The sequence below is a fragment of the Octodon degus genome, unplaced genomic scaffold (genome assembly GCF_000260255.1).
Source record: "Octodon degus isolate 3935 unplaced genomic scaffold, OctDeg1.0 scaffold00086, whole genome shotgun sequence".
In the NCBI taxonomy this organism is placed as follows: Eukaryota; Metazoa; Chordata; class Mammalia; order Rodentia; family Octodontidae; genus Octodon; species Octodon degus.
Window position 1 is genome coordinate 7031304 of NW_004524662.1, and position 18726 is coordinate 7050029.

General features: G+C 37.5%; 1 protein-coding gene across 4 annotated transcripts in view; it reads right to left on the reverse strand.

Moving 5' to 3' along the window:
• Akap6 (A-kinase anchoring protein 6) overlaps positions 1-18726 on the reverse strand; it is a 425557-nt gene that overhangs the window by 11825 nt on the left and 395006 nt on the right. The gene's annotated exons all lie outside the window — the stretch shown is intronic.

Consider the following 18726-nt stretch of genomic DNA (forward strand, 5'->3'; position numbering starts at 1 on the left):
CCCTTTTTCCATAAAATAAAAAAGAAAAGTAAGATTATTAACCATATTTTAACTTATGGTGCTAATTATTTTCAACTGATTCTTCTACATTTTAAGTCTTGGACTGGGTGGAAATAAAACTGTAAGGTAGATGAAAGAAATAGAGTGTAGACTGTGATATTCCTTTAGATATAACCATGGCAGGTGATTATAGGTGATGCACACCTATAATCCCAGGACTCAGTAGGCTGACACAGGTGAATTGCCTTGAGCTCAATGCCCACTTGGATACATGGCAAATTCAAGGACAGCCTGAACTACATAGTGAGAACCTGTGTCGAAAACCCAAAATCAAAACAGAAAAACAAGATATATCCATCATCATATTATTTTATCTCCTGAATTGAAAATGGAACATCTGTAACCATACATAGTGAATTCTCTCTTGCCTATATTTCTGGCTCTTCTCCATTGCAGTAGCTTTTGCTTAGGGACATTGAAAAGAGTTATATCGCCCTGTATAAAGCCAGCTATAAGCCCAGAGGTCATATTTATCCTTTCTTCTTCTCTCAGGGCTTCTGCCTCTTCAGAACTTAGACCTGCTTCCAACCAAATCCAAAATGAGCACCACTGACTGTTTTCCTCACCTAAACTTTCTCTACTCCTGAGGATTCCGGGGAAGTTACTTATGCACATTTCTCAGTCCCTCTCTTCCCCAGTTTCTCTCCATGATATCCCTGAACAAAGAAGAAGGCTTTGATCCTTGTTCTCTGCTCTCACTACTCTCATTCCTGCCTGTTTCTTGGGTTCTTCCATTTTCATCTCTCCTCCAGCCCCAGAATAATAACTACCTGAAGAATTTCTTGATTCCCAGGAGTGCAGTAGCCCAGACCTCCTTCCAATGTTCTCCACTTGCTTATTTTGAAAGCTTGCTCTTTCTTTGAACTTCTCAGTTTTACCCCTACTTAGGTAGAACTTGATACATTCTGGTATATGGTAGCTAGAAAGATGTCTGGACCCTATCTGGATTCTTTCACCATTCTTACTTTTTATCCATCTGTCTGGATTCATATTAGAGCCAAGGAAGATGATATCTGTCTATTTAAACTATCTGTCTGTCTATCTACCTACCCACCTATCTATCTACTTATCATCTATCTACCTATCTGCCTACCTACCTACCTACCTACCTATCCATCCATCCATCCTGACAGGCTCACCTGCAGGCCCTGACAGGTCCTAAGTGGCTCACTTGGAGACAGAAATCCAAACAGAATTTTGTAGATCAGCATATGCTTAGGCTAGTAACCCAGTGGTTGGCCATAGCTCAATGCTAGCAGATTGGTTGAAATGCTGCCTTTGCTATTTACCAGTTGCTTGACCTTGAGGAAGTAACCTATTGAGAACTAGTTTCATCACTTGAAAAATGGGGGTAGCCCTATCCTTCAAGATTATTATGACTATTAAATGAGCTAATGATTGTGAAGTGGCAAGAAGGCAGTCAATGCTAGGTAGGTATAATTCAGATACTTAATTTTTTTTAAAAAAAACAGGCTCTAGGTAGCCCAGACTAGGCTTGAACTCATGGTGACCCTTGTGCCTCCCATGTACTGGGATAACAGGTGTGTGCCATCATGCCCAGGTAGCTATAGTTCTTAATATACATAGAATTGTTCTAGAGCTGTCTTGAGTCAGCTCACAAAGCATTCTCTTTCTCATCATTCCTTCCAATGTGCTATTAAAATTACAAAAGACTCCTGTCATGAAAAATAGAGGTGTCACCTCATTACAGATCAGCATTTTTGCATCACAAATCAAAATTACTTGAACTGTCTGTTTGAAAAACAATTCATGTTTTTCTTCCTCATTTTGTGGGAAGAAAGCTTCACCTGCAGCACAACAGTGGAACTTTCCTAAAGCCCTCAATCCTTCCTGAAACTATTAGACGGTACCAGAAAAGTACATGAACTATAAGACAGCCATTACAGCTATATTGTACTGATCATGTAAGTGATTTTCTATGCAGCCTACTTAAAGTTAAAAGAATCTAGTCAGAATGTAAATATCAATTAAAGGACGCTTTAAAATTTCCTAACAGGAAATTTCTGCTGCCAATGTAACAACAGTTAAATGAGCATACCAGAAGTCATTATAGTTGCTTAGGTATAGAGCACATTCATCATAATGAATTTGTATTAGAATTTTGGTTTATTCTTTGCTTGCTGATAAAGGAAAGTACTAATGACCAGTTTTTATGGCTAATGAATTAAAAGTTTCAGCTGTAGGAATCATCAATCAGCCTAATCAAATAGTTTATTAATTTCAAATACTATTTTGGTTGACACTACTCTGACAGTGCTAATAATTAATTGGACTAGTCCTTCAAAGGAGCTTGTTTGTAAATCTGGTTGACTTTAACATTTAGGAGCAGAGATCTTTCCATGAACACCCCAAATCTTGCGGCTCATGTAGAGATACAGAAATTGTGCCCCCTGGTTTTCCCTGGAACTAAGCTATGTGACACCAGAAACTCAGACTGGCTTTCCGTGACACTGTCATGATCAAATGCTGTGTCTATGGTTTCACAACTTCAAGTCTTAGAAAGTACAGAACTTGGAGAAGCAACTGAAGGAACAAATCCTTTGCTCAATAAAGTACTTGAACTGGAAACTTGTCATAGGAAAAGTTAAACTTTGGGATGTAATATTGTTCCTTCCTTAACTCTCTTGTCATATAAACCTCTTAAATTTCTTGTGATTTCTAAAACATCTTTGTATATTGACTCCAGGGAATATCTAACAGGATTCATTAGGAAATTATTCATTCAGGCTTTAAATTTTTCTACATTAAAGAAGTGCCAGTCACTCTACCCTTACTTTCTTCTTGCTTAAATTAAATTTTGTCACTATTTTCAATAAAAATCCCCCATTCCTAAGAATTTAACCTCAACCATAAAATATATACTTGAGCAAGAAAATGGGAAAGTGGAAGGACATTAGGGTACTTATACAACTAAAAAAGTTGCTTTTGGGGGAAAAAAAGACAAACTATACATAGACATAACTGATGGGAAATTAGGATAGCTCAACATAGATAATAAGGGTCAAGCTAAATAAGCATTTCTTTTTGTTATTGTAGTTTTCCCAGACAACTGGTGTTTGTTTTTCTTTGGTGTTTTAAGGGCACAAATGTTCCTGTCTTTCACAAAGTGCTAAATCTAAATAGATTTTAATGAAACCAAATGGATGACAAATAGTGAATAACATGCCAACTGTGAACCTGCTATTCCAGAAAGAATTTTGGATTAATTTAGTTTAATTAAATTCTGTAAGAGTATTTTATTTATAAACTTATCTCATGCATTCTGTTCTAAATGATGGTATTATATAAATAATTGCACATATCTCTACAGATTGGTTCAAGAAAGAAGTGAATTAAATGGTGCTAGCTCACTTTATAAATGTATTATTGAAAGCAGGTTATTTATATTAATACACAGAGGGCAGTGGTTGGAGAGATGATGATGATGATGATGATGATGATGTTGATGATGATGTTGATGATGATGAAAGAACCAAGATTTGAACAGGGGCAGGCAATACATAACTAAATTAGTACCCTCTGTACTTATGGCTTTAAATGAGTTATAGTTTCCAGGAATGAATTTCCAGGATTTTAAAAAAAGTTTTAGGTTAAATGATGGATGCTCATAAGAAAGAAGAAGAACAGTATTATCTAAAGAGTAGAGATGAAAAATTTGCTATGCCACAGAAAACTAACTAGTGGAGATCAGATATAGCTGCCTCTGTATTTCTTCAATTTCCTTTAAAAAGTTGAGTTTCTTGAGAAACTTTTCCCAAAATATTTAAAAATGAGTAGGATAAACTGAATGTTGCAGTCAAACTTCTGGTGCTTAGTATATGTAAAAGCATTAGGCTGACTTGCAAATTTTGTCCTCCCTTTGTGTTCTAGATCCAGGACTCAATGAGTAGTACCACATGCAAAAGCTTTGGAGCAGAGGTTTACCTGTGGAAAGGCAATATAGGACAAAACAAAAACAAAAATACAATGAGCACTGAATAAAGATGTGCTTTTTTTTTTTTTTTTTTTTTGTACCAGCGATTGAACTCAGGACCCTGCGCTTGCCAGGCAAGTGCTTTTTCTACTGAGCTATCTCCTCGGCCAAGATGTGCTTCTTTGCCAGAAGGTGAAAAGCAGAACACATGGAGATTTAAAGGAGCAGTGGGGAGACAGGATAGCATAATAGACATCAGGCCAAGCAAATATATTTTAAATTCCAAAATTCATTTATTTACTCTGCTTTTCTTGGTGTTATATGTTTTCTAAATTCTGTCCCAACTATATATCTGAAGTGCCCGAGCATTTGATGTATAATTGCTTTCCTAAATTAAGCTTAAGTAGAACATTTATAAAAATGATGGCAACAGTAACAATAATCCTAAAGAATTTACTCTCAGAAAGCATAAAGATAACTTTGAAAAGAATTCTGATTTTATAATGTTCTACCTCTTATTAAGCAGAGAATGATTCAGAGTTAGCAAGAAACATATAGAAGAAAACAGAAATAAAACAAAAAGCTCACGGTATATCAGGCATTTACAATCTGATTAATAGAAACTAAAACAGTTTGGGTTGGAAACCTAAATCCCTCTTTCTCCTGTTCACAGTGATCCTGGACAAGATATTTAACCACTATAAGGCTCATTTTCAGCATTTGAACATTTAGGATGATCTCAGTCCTCGATGTCTACCTTAAGCAAGAAAGCATATGTGAAGTCCTGGGGGAGGCCTTACACACAGTTGGGGATGGTGACTGGCAGCTGGCAGCATGTACTCCCTATGTTGAAGTAAGGGAAATATTGTACAGATGAGTGCTAAATAATCCTAATAGTGTTTGCATCAAGACAGGTGGTTGGCTGACTTTTCGCTTTAGTACAACCACATGCATGCAATTTAATGAAAAGTACATTGAGTAGGCCCTTTGTTACCACTGTGCTGTAAACGGGGTGATGCATCTCTTTGCATGCCCTAGTTGAGTTTATCACAAAGGAATAACCAAATGAGAAAGACACCTGCCAGGCCCTCAGCAAGGCCCACAGCTCAAGGACTTTTTATTTCCTGAAAATAATTTTTTAAATAAAAGGCAGGTCCATTACCTGTGAAATTCTATCATGACTGACACATTAGAGCAATCAAATCCTGCAATCAAATCCTGCTCACTACCCATCAGATTGACAATAATGTTAAAGTTACTTGTCTCAGCTCAGAAAATGCTTTTTTGAAACTATCTCACATCAATGATCAAAAATGGCTCTAGTGAATGCTCTTTTTCAATAACAAAACTGATCAGAAACTCAAAACAGACAAGTAAAATCCAAAGTCATCTCACAAATCTCGCTAAAATGAGCACTGACTTGGACACATTTCCTAGTCTTGACTGCATAGGTAATTCTTAAATTGTTGAAACTGAAAAATCCATTAGGTATCGTTCTCAAGTAAGTTTTGCATTAGAAACAAATTGCCTTTGTCCTAACAAGCAGTGAAAAAAACAGGGCAAGTAGTAGAGGGAAGCAGAGATTTTCTTCCACATGTACATTTCATGAGAATCAGGGCTTTTCCTGTCCTTGCTCCAGCCTTAGCACCTAAAACAGTAACTTTATAAAGGAGATTCTCAAAAAATTTTATTGAGTGAGTTAAAGAAAGAAAAGACTTGCCTGTGGTCTCATGAGTTGTTAAAGGGGCAGGGAAAGGGCATGAGGTTAAACCATGTAGGGCAATGCCAACTGGAGAAGATGACTCGCAAGCTGGTGGCACCTCTCACTTACAGAAATGAATAGCCTTGAAAACACACTTGTTGAAAAAGCCAGACACAGACATCCCTACATGATTATCTCTTGGTATCCATGCTGGAGTTCTTCCCCCAAGGATAGCAAAATCTGTGAATGTTCAAGTTTATTATACAAAATAGGATAATATTTTCCCACAATTATACATATCTTCTGGAATATTTTAAATCATCTTTACATTGATTATAATTCCTGATACAATGTAAATATGATGTAAACAGTTGTTATGCTGAATAGGGAATAACGACAAGAAGAAGACCTCTGCATATGCTTAGCACAGATACAATTTTGAATTTTTTTTTTTGATTCATAGCTGTACCTGGAGATGTGGGTGCTATATATATATAGAATGCCTGGTTAGAATGTATGGCTATCTTTATAGCCAGAATAGGTAGATATTATGAAATAGGCTACTTCAGAAATAGCCAGAATGGGTAAATCCATAGACACAGAAGGAAGATTGGTGGCCGCCAGGTGCTCTCAGGAGGAAGGGAGGGAAATCACTGCTTCATCACTAGGAGATTGCCTACAGAGGTGGCGAAAATGTTTTGGAAGGAGAGGTGGAAGTTGCACGATACATTTAGTTTAGTTGTGTATACACTAAACTAAGTGCCACTGAGTTGCTCAGACAGGGACAGGAGGAGGCAAGCACAAGGAGTTCTAAGAGTAGTCTGGAGAAGTTCAGTTTCCATGGCAAAACTGAGCAGTTGGGAACACAGCCCTACGAGGGCTGTTCACCTCCTTTCTTGTCCTCTAGCACTCAACTTGGAAAGAGTAGAGAAGTGGAGAAACCATGCAGGTCACACAATGCCGTCTACCGAAAGCTGTAATTGTTCTAATATCTTTCCCCCAACCCCAGGCATAGTAGCCCTTCTGACTATTAAGAACAACCAGAAAATCCTATTTAATACTTTTGATTTGATTCTGCTGAGAAAAATAGAGTATCAAAACCACGAATGCTATATAATTGGAGAGACATGAGGCTTCAGGAAGGAATTTGTCAGAAGCAAACATAATAGACATAATACAAACACTTTTCCTTCCTTTTATTCCAATAATTTCAGTTTCACTGAAGAATCTGCTCCCAGAGAAGTACTGTTCTGATTAAGAAACTACACTAGAACAAGGAATATATTTTGTCATTGTTCCAGGGTTCTGGTGCAGAACTTTTAAAATCCTTGAAATTTTCTGGATGATAGAACTCCTTTCTATTATTCAAGTTAACTTTTTTTAAAATCACACTTCAGTTTATACTTATGATGTAATTTAAATAGATGCCTTAGATAGGTTCAGGTTGGGGCTGGTCACCTTGAAAGTCAAATGATTATAGAGTTAGAACTTCAACTGCCACTGGAATTTCGCTGGCAAGGGGAGGGTAGTGCTTGAGATTCACACTCCAAGGGCTTGTTGCTCTGAAACTATAATGCCAGCTATGTGAGAGGCTGTGGCAGAAGGATCACAAATAGAAGCACAGTCTGGGTATCTTAGTGATTTAGCAAAACTGTCCCAAAAGTAAAAAATCAAAAATTTAAAGGCTGGGGCTATAGCTCAGGGCCAAGGCCATGTGTTCAATCCCCGGTATTATTAAAGACAAAAAAAAACACAACATTTTAAAGAATTAAATTTGTTGAGCTTCCAGATTTCTGGGGATAGCAGAAGTGCTGCAGAGGTGGTACTCCTCGAGAGGCGTGAAGCTTCCCCCCAATCCCCACCCTTAGATCTCCCTTATTTGGTTATTCCTGAGTTATATCTTTTTATAATAAACTGGTAAATATAAGTAACACATTTCCTTGAGTTTTGCAGGCTATTGTAGCCAATTATTGAGACCATCAGGGAGCTGCTGGGATTTAAGGTCTGGCAGGCAGAGTAGAGTTTTAAGATTGGATTCTGAAGTAGGGGCAGTCGTGTGAGACTGAGCCCTTTACTGTGGGACCTGGCACGAAGCTCAGGTAGATAGTATCAGAATTAGACTAAATGGTAGGACACCCAGCTGGTGTGGAGGAAGCAGAGAGTTGCTTGATGTGGAAGAATCCTATACATTTGCTATAAAGATGTGTGTCGTTTTTACAGAGAAGAAGTACATTTGTGCCAAGAGAACTTATGTATTTCATAGTTTCTAAATAATTCTTCAATGTAACAATTTCAGCTTTTAGTAATGTTAAATAAAAGTAGGTGATACAGATGCATGTCTTGCACTCATGCCATGCTTATTAAGTCTTGTATAAGTCATTATTCATATTTTTGTTTACTTGCGTTTTTTTTTTTTTTAATTTTTTGTTTTGTTTTCTGAGATAGAGTTTGGCTATGTTGCCCAGGCTAAACTCATAGGATCAAGCAATCCTTCAGCTTCAGCTTCCAGAGTATGCAGCTGGGACCTCAGTCCTGTTAATCATACCCAGATCACATTATTTAAATTTGTTAAGCAACCAGTACAGGAATAGTTATTTCCTCACCCAACTATGGATGTTTTACAAGAAGTAAATACAAAAATGATGTATGTCCCCTGGCGAATTATTTTACCTTGACTGCTGCTTTATATGCAAACAACTGACTTTTTTTTTTAAATACTAGAGCAGATTGTATAGGCATAGGGTATTTTTCTCCTCTCATCATGATTCTCTGTTTCTCTGGAATTTTCCTCCAGAGCTTTAACAAAGTTATCTAAATTTAGAATTTTTTTAAAAAATGGACTTTTAAAAAAATTAAGAAGAAGGTTTTAATTTGTTTATTTGTTTGAGTCAGGGTCTTGCTGCCTAGTCTAGACGGACCTTGAACTCAGTATGCAGCCCAGAATGGCCACAAACTTGCTTCAATTCTGCCTCGGCCTTCTGAGTGCTGGGAAGGCCACGATGCCTGCTTTAGGGAGAAAATGTTAAACTAAAGAAACTCCTCTTTCTGTATGCTTCAGTATTATTTGGAATCAAAACAAATAAAAAGAAGTACAAAAAATAGCCTTAATGAGGTAAAAAAAAAATGACAAAATAATGTTGTTTTCTTCATGGGACCACATGGTAAATCTATCTGGATGACAATGACAGATTCACATGCCAGTTGCATGTGATTTTTCTCTTATGATAACATCTGGCTTCACTTTTCTGGCATTTTTTCAGCTGTTTGGTGTTTGCCTTGAGACTGTCTGGAAGAGACAGTACATTTGAGTTTTGTGGTCTTCGATATAATTTTTTTTTCTCACCTTTGCTTTAGGGCAAAGTATACTCTTCTTGCTTTATGAAAATGATATTACATTAAAAAGCTTGCAAAATTTAAAACCTATAAAATATATTGGCCATCAAGAAGACAGGAATAATCATAAGATGAAGTCTTCTAACACATGAGTTTTTCTTTAAGACAGAAACTTTGAGGCTGTTTCTTAAGAATACAAAATTCTTGGCATGGTCCTCAGGTAGCTAAGGTACAAGGGAGTGTTGCAAATAGGCTGAGGTCTGCATGAAAAGTTAAACATCAGATAACTGAGTTCATTCATGTTTACAATTCCTGCCCTTTACTAAGTACACATAGTGGTTTCCCCTTATCTACAGTTTCACGTTTTCAGTTATTCTAGGTCTGTTGTGTTCTAAACATACTAGATGGAAAATTTCATAAACAATTCATAGGACTTCCATCATACAGCTTTCATGACAGCATCATTAAATTTCTCACTCTCCCCCATTTTCCATTTCTTCTCTGAGCCATGAATCACCCATATGTCTGGCGTGTCCACTCTGTATAGGCTGCCCTACCTGGATGTAAATAACTCAGTAGATACATCAGTTATTAAATCTACTATTGTGATGTGACAGTACTTGTGTCCAAGCAATTCTTAATTTCTTTATTAATGGCCTTATGACACAAAAGTAGTAGTGCTAGCAATTTAGATCTGTCTAAGAGAAGCCATAAAGATCTTTTAAGTAAAAAAAGTGTACTTTCTCAATTTAATAAGAAAAAAATGTATGCTAACAATGCTAAGGATCTACAGTAAAAATGTATCTTCTATCCATGAAACTGTGATGAATGAAAATATAATTTGGGCTAGTTTTGCTTTTTAAAGCACAAAATATGAAAGCAAGAAGTTACTGTGAATAGTGAGTACTCAGTTAAGGTGTAAAAGATGTGTATATAGGAAAAAAAATAGTCTATACAGGATTGGGTACTATTCATGGTTGCAGGCATCCACTGGGGTTGTTGGAACATATTCCTGGAAGATAAGAGGGGAGGGACTACTTTATTTGTGGAGAAAATTTTATATCTATACATTTTCAAGAAGGATAAATGTAGGGAGCCAATATAATATCATTAATGTTTTTAATTATTTGTTCCTCTAAGATAAACAGGATATAGTTTATATATTTTTAAAAATTCTGTGACTATGATTACAGTTCATCATTCAGAGAAAAAATAGGAATAATATTTTGGGGCTGAGGGTGTGGCAGAGTGGCTTAAATGCCTGCGTGGCAAGAGCAAGGTCCTAGGTTCGATCCCCGGTACAAAAAAAAAAAAAAAAGGAATAAGAATAATATGTTGATCCCCTTGGATTAGTAAATTAAGATGACCCAACCAAAAGGACACATTGTCTTAGTCCTCTCTAATCTGTATATGTCAACTGAACTTGGTTTTGTCACGTTTGTCATCAGACTGGCTCAAAGTTTATGCTTAAAAGACAGGTCAGCTAGGATTCACTTGAGATGCTTTAACCCTGTTCGCACATTCAATTTTATTTTATTTGATTTACCTCTCTGCTGTAATAGCCTCTCACAAACAGAACTGCTTAGGAGGACTAACAAGTCTCAGAGCTGCTTGATGCCTTCCTTAAACTGTCTCTGTTACCACTACAGAAATGACCGGAGAGTTTAAAAGTTAACACTGGCACTGGAAGCTGGTTTGAAATTTCAGGATGAATTTTCCTAGAAGATAATAAATGTTTTTGAAGTAGGTTGCCAAGAGATTTTTATATTTGTGATCCCTGTTCTAAAATCCTTAGACATGTTGGAAACCTTGGATTCCTGAAGGCTTTTCTTTTTTGAGATCTCAAGGGAAAAACTGAGAATTTTGAAATCCCATTAAATTTAAAAACTCATCTTGACTGGAATAGAAGCTCTGGTTGTGGGCTCTCATGGAGGCTCTTGAGAGTTTTAAATGTCAGGACCTTAATTCAAACTGTAACCCAAATCGTAGATTTCCAAATCAAAAAAATGTAAATTTTAACCTAGAGAAACATGATCTCAAAATGTGAATTCATTTTGTAAATTATTTTTTTTTAAAAATAATAAAAGTTTAAGGGCTCTTTAATCTAAAATTCTTTTGCAATATAAAATTACCCAAAACCGGGTGTGGTGATAAATGCCCATAACCCTAACACTCTGGGATGCTGAGGCAGGAAGATGGAAAGTCAAGTAATTTGGCAACTTAGTGAGACCCCAATCACAAAAATATTTTTTTAAAATGCTTGCAGTATATAGCTCAATGAGAAGACCCTGACCTCCATTACCAGTACCAAAGGGGAAAAAAAGTACAAAATGATTAAGCCCTAAACTCTAGATGACATGTCCAACACTTGGATACAATCCCTAAAGTCTAGCAACAAGAGAACATACTGAGAAGAGTTTGTTTGGCTGTTTTCTGTTTACATATTTATTCGCAGCCCTGGGGATTGCACCTAGGTCTCTGTACTGAACTATAACTCCAACCTTATTTAATTTTTTAAATTGGAGACAGTCTCTCTAAATTACACAGAATGACCTGTAAGCCTCCTGCCTCAGCCTCTCAGAGAGCTGGGCTTATAGGCATAGGCAAGAATACAGTGAATTTAAAGTACAGAGAGGCAAGACACTGAACAGTCAGTCAGGTAGAGCTAATTACTTTGGCTAAACCTGCTGAATTTACTACTTGCGCTTGGTAACGGCAGCATTTGTAACTTATATCTTTGCTTTGCTTGCTTTCAGTACAGTATAGAACACCTTGTACTATGCAAAGCTTTGCTGGTTTCCTCCCTTAATAAATAGAAAGTAATCAGGGAAAAGTAATGCCAGATGACCTCTACCTCTGCCAAATCAACGATATTTTTCAAAGACAAAACATTCTGGCAAGTACTTTTGCTGCTAGCAAGGAGCACACAGAGCATTTAGATAAATAGTGATCCCTTCCATTTACCTGTAGATAGGTTCTATATTAAGCTGACAAAGGCTTTATTTTTGTCTCCAAAATTAAACCCCTCCACCAAATTAATCATTTTTCTTCATTATTTAGAAGACTACTACATTTGCTGTGACTCCATAAACTTTAGGAACTCATTTATTATGTTGCCCGATCATACCTTGCATTTATTTACACAGTATGCCTATAAAATCCAGCTTTCATTAGCACTGGGGAGGAATAGTCCCGCTCCCTTCACTAGAGAAGGTGAAACTGGAAAAGATAATTAACCATGAAACAATAAGGAGGCTTGCTGGGTAAGCAGTAGTGTGAAAACAGTTACTCCTCACAAAAGAGGGGAAATTAGCTTGCTGGATAAAAAAGGAAGTGTCAGATTGAAGACTGAAAGGCCTGCCAACAGAAGTAGATAGCTCTATGCATCATTAATGAAATTTTTTAACACTTAAACGCCACAGCTGTCCACATTTAAATGCATGTAAATGCCATGTGTTTCCAGAGATTAATATGCATGTTAAAATATTTCTTTCCTTCTTAAACTTCTAGATGTTGTCTCTGTCTGTTTCCTTTCACCTACTTTTTTTTTCCTGAAGAATAAAAATGCACCAGCTCTCTCAGCATTGTGTACTCATTTCCAAAGCCCACGTACACCATGCATCCTGAAGATGGGCAGCATGCTCATTATATTTTAACAAACACGTTATTTTACATTCATAATACCCATATTTTAGTAAACAGAAAGTTTGTTTTGATTTTGCTGCTTCACAGAGTGAAGACTTATGATGTGCGTTTCCTTTCAAAACTTCCTCCTAGAGCATTAGTACTCCCTGAAGCAGCCCCATTTTGGCAGAAATTCAGTTCTGTGCAGTGCCAAAAGAAATAGAATAAACAAACACTGCTCCATGCAGCTGGTGAGATAATTTGCATATTACTGCACACCAAACATGAAGACCTGAATATGGATTAGAGCCACAGTGATGACACAAATGTCATATAGATAAAGAGAAACAAAATCCAACACATCACTGTTTATTTTACCACTGCTACTGTAGAATCACAGACAGAAAAAATGGTGGAATTTCTTTTGAAAAGTGGACTCTCTTCTATATTTGAAGTGAGTTCTTTCACTATAGACCAAGACAAGAGAGGAATAAAAAGCATGATAATTTTGAATTTCCTAATAATCTCTACTATTTCCTTGTTCATTTTTTTCCTTGTTCATTAAAATAATTTTAATGTGCATTAATTTGGATGAGGTAGGTTAGTGATCTTACAGGAATATGTTTTAAAGATCATTTCAGTGAAACACTGTACTCTGAGAATGAGGTCCTTGCTTAAGGAAGTTTCTTGGTCCTTAAAATTTCCCTCTGGAAACACTGTCTAGTAGGCGGGACTTGCCCAGAATCCTCAGCTAGCATGTCTTCTTTCCTTTCTGCAACTGCAGATCATTGCAAATCAGCTGACCTCTCCTGACTTCAGCTAAATACAGGGGTGTCCTAAAGAAGAAAAGAATTCTCTCCAGTTGTGTATTATTACAACTCCTTTCAAATCCTATCTTTGAGTTACGACACAAATGTCACATACGAAAAGCTAAGAAAGTTAAGACAAAAATAACAATCATGGTGATGAGATGAGGAAAGGAAAAAGAAAAAGATTGTGACATATTTTAGCATCCACAGAATTCAAAATTACTTATCTTTCATTGGTCAAGGCTAACTTTGCCTTACATACAAAGGTGCTCTTGAAATGAAACTGAGCTTCTAGGCCTTTAATCATAAGGAGTGATTCTCTTGACTTTTCTTACTTTAATGTAAAACATAAAGAGAGAAATGAGGGTCATGTGGGCGAATCTAATTATCTAAATGTCATTAACATTTATTGGTTAGGAAATATTCTTTAAAATTTAGGGAAAATCACTTGTGAAAGGTGAAAGGAGCTAGAGTTATTCTGCTGGATGAAGAAAAGACTACATAGTTGCTACCATATTTTAAAAGTTTCTCAGACAAAGACACTGAAAAAGTTTGCTACTTCCACAAATCAAAACTCAAGAAATTGAAGTGCATTGCAGCACACACACACACACACACACACACACACACACACACACACACACACGCCAGTAACACACACAAGAAGGATTTATTATTAAAGGGCAATTTAACATTTTGGTTGTTTTCCACAAAAGTTTGCGAAAACCCTATAACTTAAAAAAACAATGAGTTCTGCACAATCCTATAAATCACTCCCAAACAAAACTTATTGAAATAAATTAATTTTCAATCCCTAGTTCCACAAAAAGAAAAAAAGAAAGAAAGAAAGAAAGAAAGAAAGAAAGAAAGAAATTCTTTTGTTATATTATTTTCCTCATAAACCAAATAAAAAACAATTATTTATCTCCCTCCACACAAAAATTTCAATAGACAACTTTTTCTTCTAAATGATTCTGAGTTTTAAGGTATTCCATAGTTTGGTCATATGATATAGATGAAATCAATCAATAAAACTGTCTTGAAGTTCAGCTTCTCTATACCAACTGCCTCATGAGGAGTTCCTGTTCCCTGTGTGTTATGGTCTGTGTCTAGTTGCCCCCCGCCCCCCGCAAAGCCTCATGCAATCACGGAGTGGCTTCTGGAGTTTGTGATTGATTCTTGATCTAATGCTAGGATTATGGGTGTGAGTGCCCTGGGGCAGATACTTTGCATTACAATGTAAGGAGGGAAGAGAGGCTAGCTAGCTGCCTGAGCTGCTGCCAATCCCGTTAGCTCTCTGCTCTTTCCCACTGCCATGAATAGATACTCTCTGCCCTATGCCACTCTGCCTTGGAGCCAGGCAAGTATGGACTGGAACCTCCAGTAACCATGAGCTCAATAAACCTTTCCTTCTATAATTTTGAGTGTTGAGGATTTGTTCTAGCAATGAGAGAAGAGTAACTAAGACAGAATTTGGTACTGACCATGTGGATTATAAGCTTTTGGGATGGTTTATAGGAAGAGACAGGAAAAGTTTGGAGATATCCCATACAAGAGAAGTGCTGGACCATGTCCAGAGACTTTGCCTGGGACTAAGATTAAGTATGGTGGACTGAGGGCCAGCAAGATAGCTCAGTAGACTAAGCACCCGGTTAGGCAAACACAGGGACTGGGTTCCATCCCTGGCACAACATTCTAGGCCAGCTTTGCCCCTGGGCACACTGATCTAGCGACCAAGTCTGGGTGTGGTGGTGCATGCCTGTAATCCTAGTGCTAGGGAGGCTAAAAACAGGAGAATCACTATGAGTTTGAGCTACATAGTGAGACCCTGCCCCTGCCTCCACAAAATAAAAAAAAAGTATGGTGGACTGATTAATTTTTCAGAATAAATTTCAAGGCAGTCGAATATTGTAGCAGTGGCATGGCTATTGTTGGGAGCTTTTAGTCATATTTATGTTGAGAATCAAGAACAAAGAGCCCAGAAGGATGATTCAAAATGTGAGTCTGGCGAGAAAGGAAGTGCCAGGAAGGCAGTGGAATGCAAGCATAGAGCTGAGAGGATCTCCACTGCCATGAAGGAGCAAGAAAATGGAAAGGATGGCCTGAGGGCATCACAGAAGGTGGCAGGTCTTCACCCTTTGCAGCCTCAGAACTGCAAATGTCAGGGACATTGCCTTGGGGAAAAAGCCACCGAGCCCCATCTTCCAGAATGGCAGCAGTGGCCACACCAGGTTCCAGAATGGTGCTGGCATGGAGAATTTGTTCCTCAGAATCAGGAGCAGAGTACTCAGTGATCCAGGTACTTGACCCCTACATCCAAGAGAAAGCTGGCTTCAGCTGGCAGCAGACCATGGCATCACCCACATGGTGCTGGTTTTAGGAGCTTGCAGAATTAAGGAGTTCTGAGGTTAAGGAGGCTTCCAGCTAGATTTCAGAAGAAGGCCTTGGAGGCCAGGTGGAGAAACCTATTCAGTGGAAACCCTAAGAAATTTAGAAAAGCCAGGAACATGGATCACCCAAGGGAAACTGCAAAGAGGGAGCAAAGTCAGCCTAAAAGAACCACCACAGGAGCTACCACGAGGCATGCCATAGGGGCAGAGCCATACGGAGCTTACAATTTACCATGGATTGCTTTAGATGTTTCACATGGAACCACAGGACTTAATGTTGATCCCTCTAGATTTTGGATTTGCTTTGGTCCCCATGCTTGGTATCCCTCTGTATGTACCTTTTAGGATGGTAATGTTTATTTTGTGCCATTGAATGTTGGAAGTATTTAAATTTCACTTGTACAGGGGCTTACAGCTAAGAGTTTGCCTTAGATCTTGGAAGAGACTTGGGGCTTGGATTTTTTAGCTATACTGAAACTGTAGGACTTTGGCAAATTTAAGAGGCAGACTAAAATGTCATTTTCATAAAGGGATATCCAAGAGTCTTTAGAGGTCCAGGGGTGGAATGTTACGGTTTGTGTCTAGTTGCCCCTCAAAAGCCTCAGGCAGTCATGGAGCAGCTTCTGGAGTTCATGATTGATTCTTGATCTACTGTTGGGATTATGGGAGCAGATACTCTGCATCACAATGTAAAGAGGGGGGAGAGGCTAGCTAGCTGCCTGTGCTGCTGCCAATCCCCTTTGCTCTCTGCTCTTTGGTGCTGCCTGAATAGATGCTGTCTGCCCTGTGCCACTCTGCCATGAAGCCAGCTGAGTATTGACTGGAACCTCCAGAAACTGAGCTCAATAAACCTTTCCTTTCCTAATTTTGATTGTTGGGTATTTGTCCCAGCAATAATGAGAGAAGAGTAACTAAGACACTGTCACTAAACTTTTTGCTCATGACAGGCATTTAGTGCAATTTTTTGAATGAATGAATGAACTAGTGTGGTTTTTACTGATCCTACCCAAATCTCTCAAAATTCACTTGTAAACTCCTCTAATGGTTTCTTGGCTACTCATACCTTGGAGGTCTCTCTCTCTCTCTCTCTCTCTCTCTCTCTCTCTCTCTCTCTCTCTCAGTTGATCCTTATATTCCTGACAGAACCACATAAGTTTGCACTTATGTTTGTTTATTTATTCAACAAATGCTCACTGAGTACTTAATATTTGATAATTCTCAAGCACTGAAGAGATATGAAAGTGAATCAAGCATAGACTCATCTCTCAAGTATTTGGAGTTTTGTACTTAACCTTGTAATTGGTGTTGTCATTTTTGTCCCAAACAGTTTGGATTAATTATTGTCTTATCTAAAACAATAATATCTTACTTCCACTAAGTATAGCTTGCAAATTTTATCAGAGTAAAGATTATGTCCTCTATTGCTTCTCTGCAGCAAATCCTAGAACAATGCTGAGCAAATAGCAATTACTCAGGAGGTATTTTTTTATTATCTGCCTATAGGTTCAGTCCCTCCTAATCCATAACCCAATGGAATCATACAAAAAGCCATCTGTTCAAGTAGATTAAATATTTAGAATTCAATATATACTTGCATAATCAGCACTGATACATGGATGGTCTTCTGACTGTGGAAGAATATTTATCTATGTTAAAATAGAATTAGTTTTTCAGATATTGGGACTATGGACTAATATTCTTATTTTGTATTGCTACTTTCTTCTGTGCAAAATTAACTTTTCCATTTTGAAACTTTAATTTTAACCACCTGGATGACTGAACATAGCTTCTTTTATTTGGCATTCAGTAAACTCAGTCATTTGTATATTAAAAAAAGTATAAACACAAATTCAAGGAAATCTGACAGATATAAATAAAACAGAAAATCAGAGTAAGTCTGACCTTTCTATGGAATGATAAGAAAATTATTTGACCATGGTTGCATTTCCACTTAAATATTTTCCCGTCAATCAAAATTTAAATACAAACATTCTGTTATGATCAGTGGATTAATAATCTGAGGCTTAATACCTATTGTTTCTAGGCTAGTGCTTCTCAATCTTTCCCAAGTCAAGACACATAGAAAATGCTAATATAGACTTACATACTAGGAAGGAAGAAATTTATACTGCAGGTCACCAGCCTTGTCTCTCCCAATTTCCCTACTCTTATGAGGTTTTCAATAGCTTAGTTCACATATAACTGAATCAAGGTACATGGCCAGGAAGATCACTGGAGGTTTATTTGGTTGATAAAAACATGAATATATGAGAAGGTGGAGAGAAGTTTCAATAAAGACTAAGTGGCAGACTGAGATAAAAAGAAAAACTAAGAAGACTAGAGTAAGTTTATGTGAATTTTTTAGATTCTCATTTACTTGTTAAATAAATATTGAAAAAATATGTGTTCAACACATTTATTAAATACCAGATATTGGGCCAGCCTGATAACTCAGTGGATTAAAGTGCCTGCTAGGCAGACACAGGGGCTGGGGGTTCAATCCCTGGCCTGCCTTACCAGCCCTGCCTGTGGGGCACACTAAGCTGGCAAGTGGTACTGGGTATGGTAGCATGCGCCTGTAATCTCAGCACTTGGGAGGCTGAAAAACAGAAGGATCACTATGAGTCCAATCTGTGTAATGGGACCCTGTAGATCCAGGGTCCCATTGTGAAAGCAGAAGTAGACTTGATTTATTCCAGGAATTCAGATAAAACTTGTATGGGGATGTGGATTTTGAGTTGATTTCTGAAGGATAACAAATTTTCTAGGGGCTGTATCAGGATGTAGATGGTGAAGACAGAAGGAATGGGCTTGAAAGTAAGAAGAAGAATAAAACATTAGAATGTGAGAGGAGACAGAAGATCTGGCCTGCAG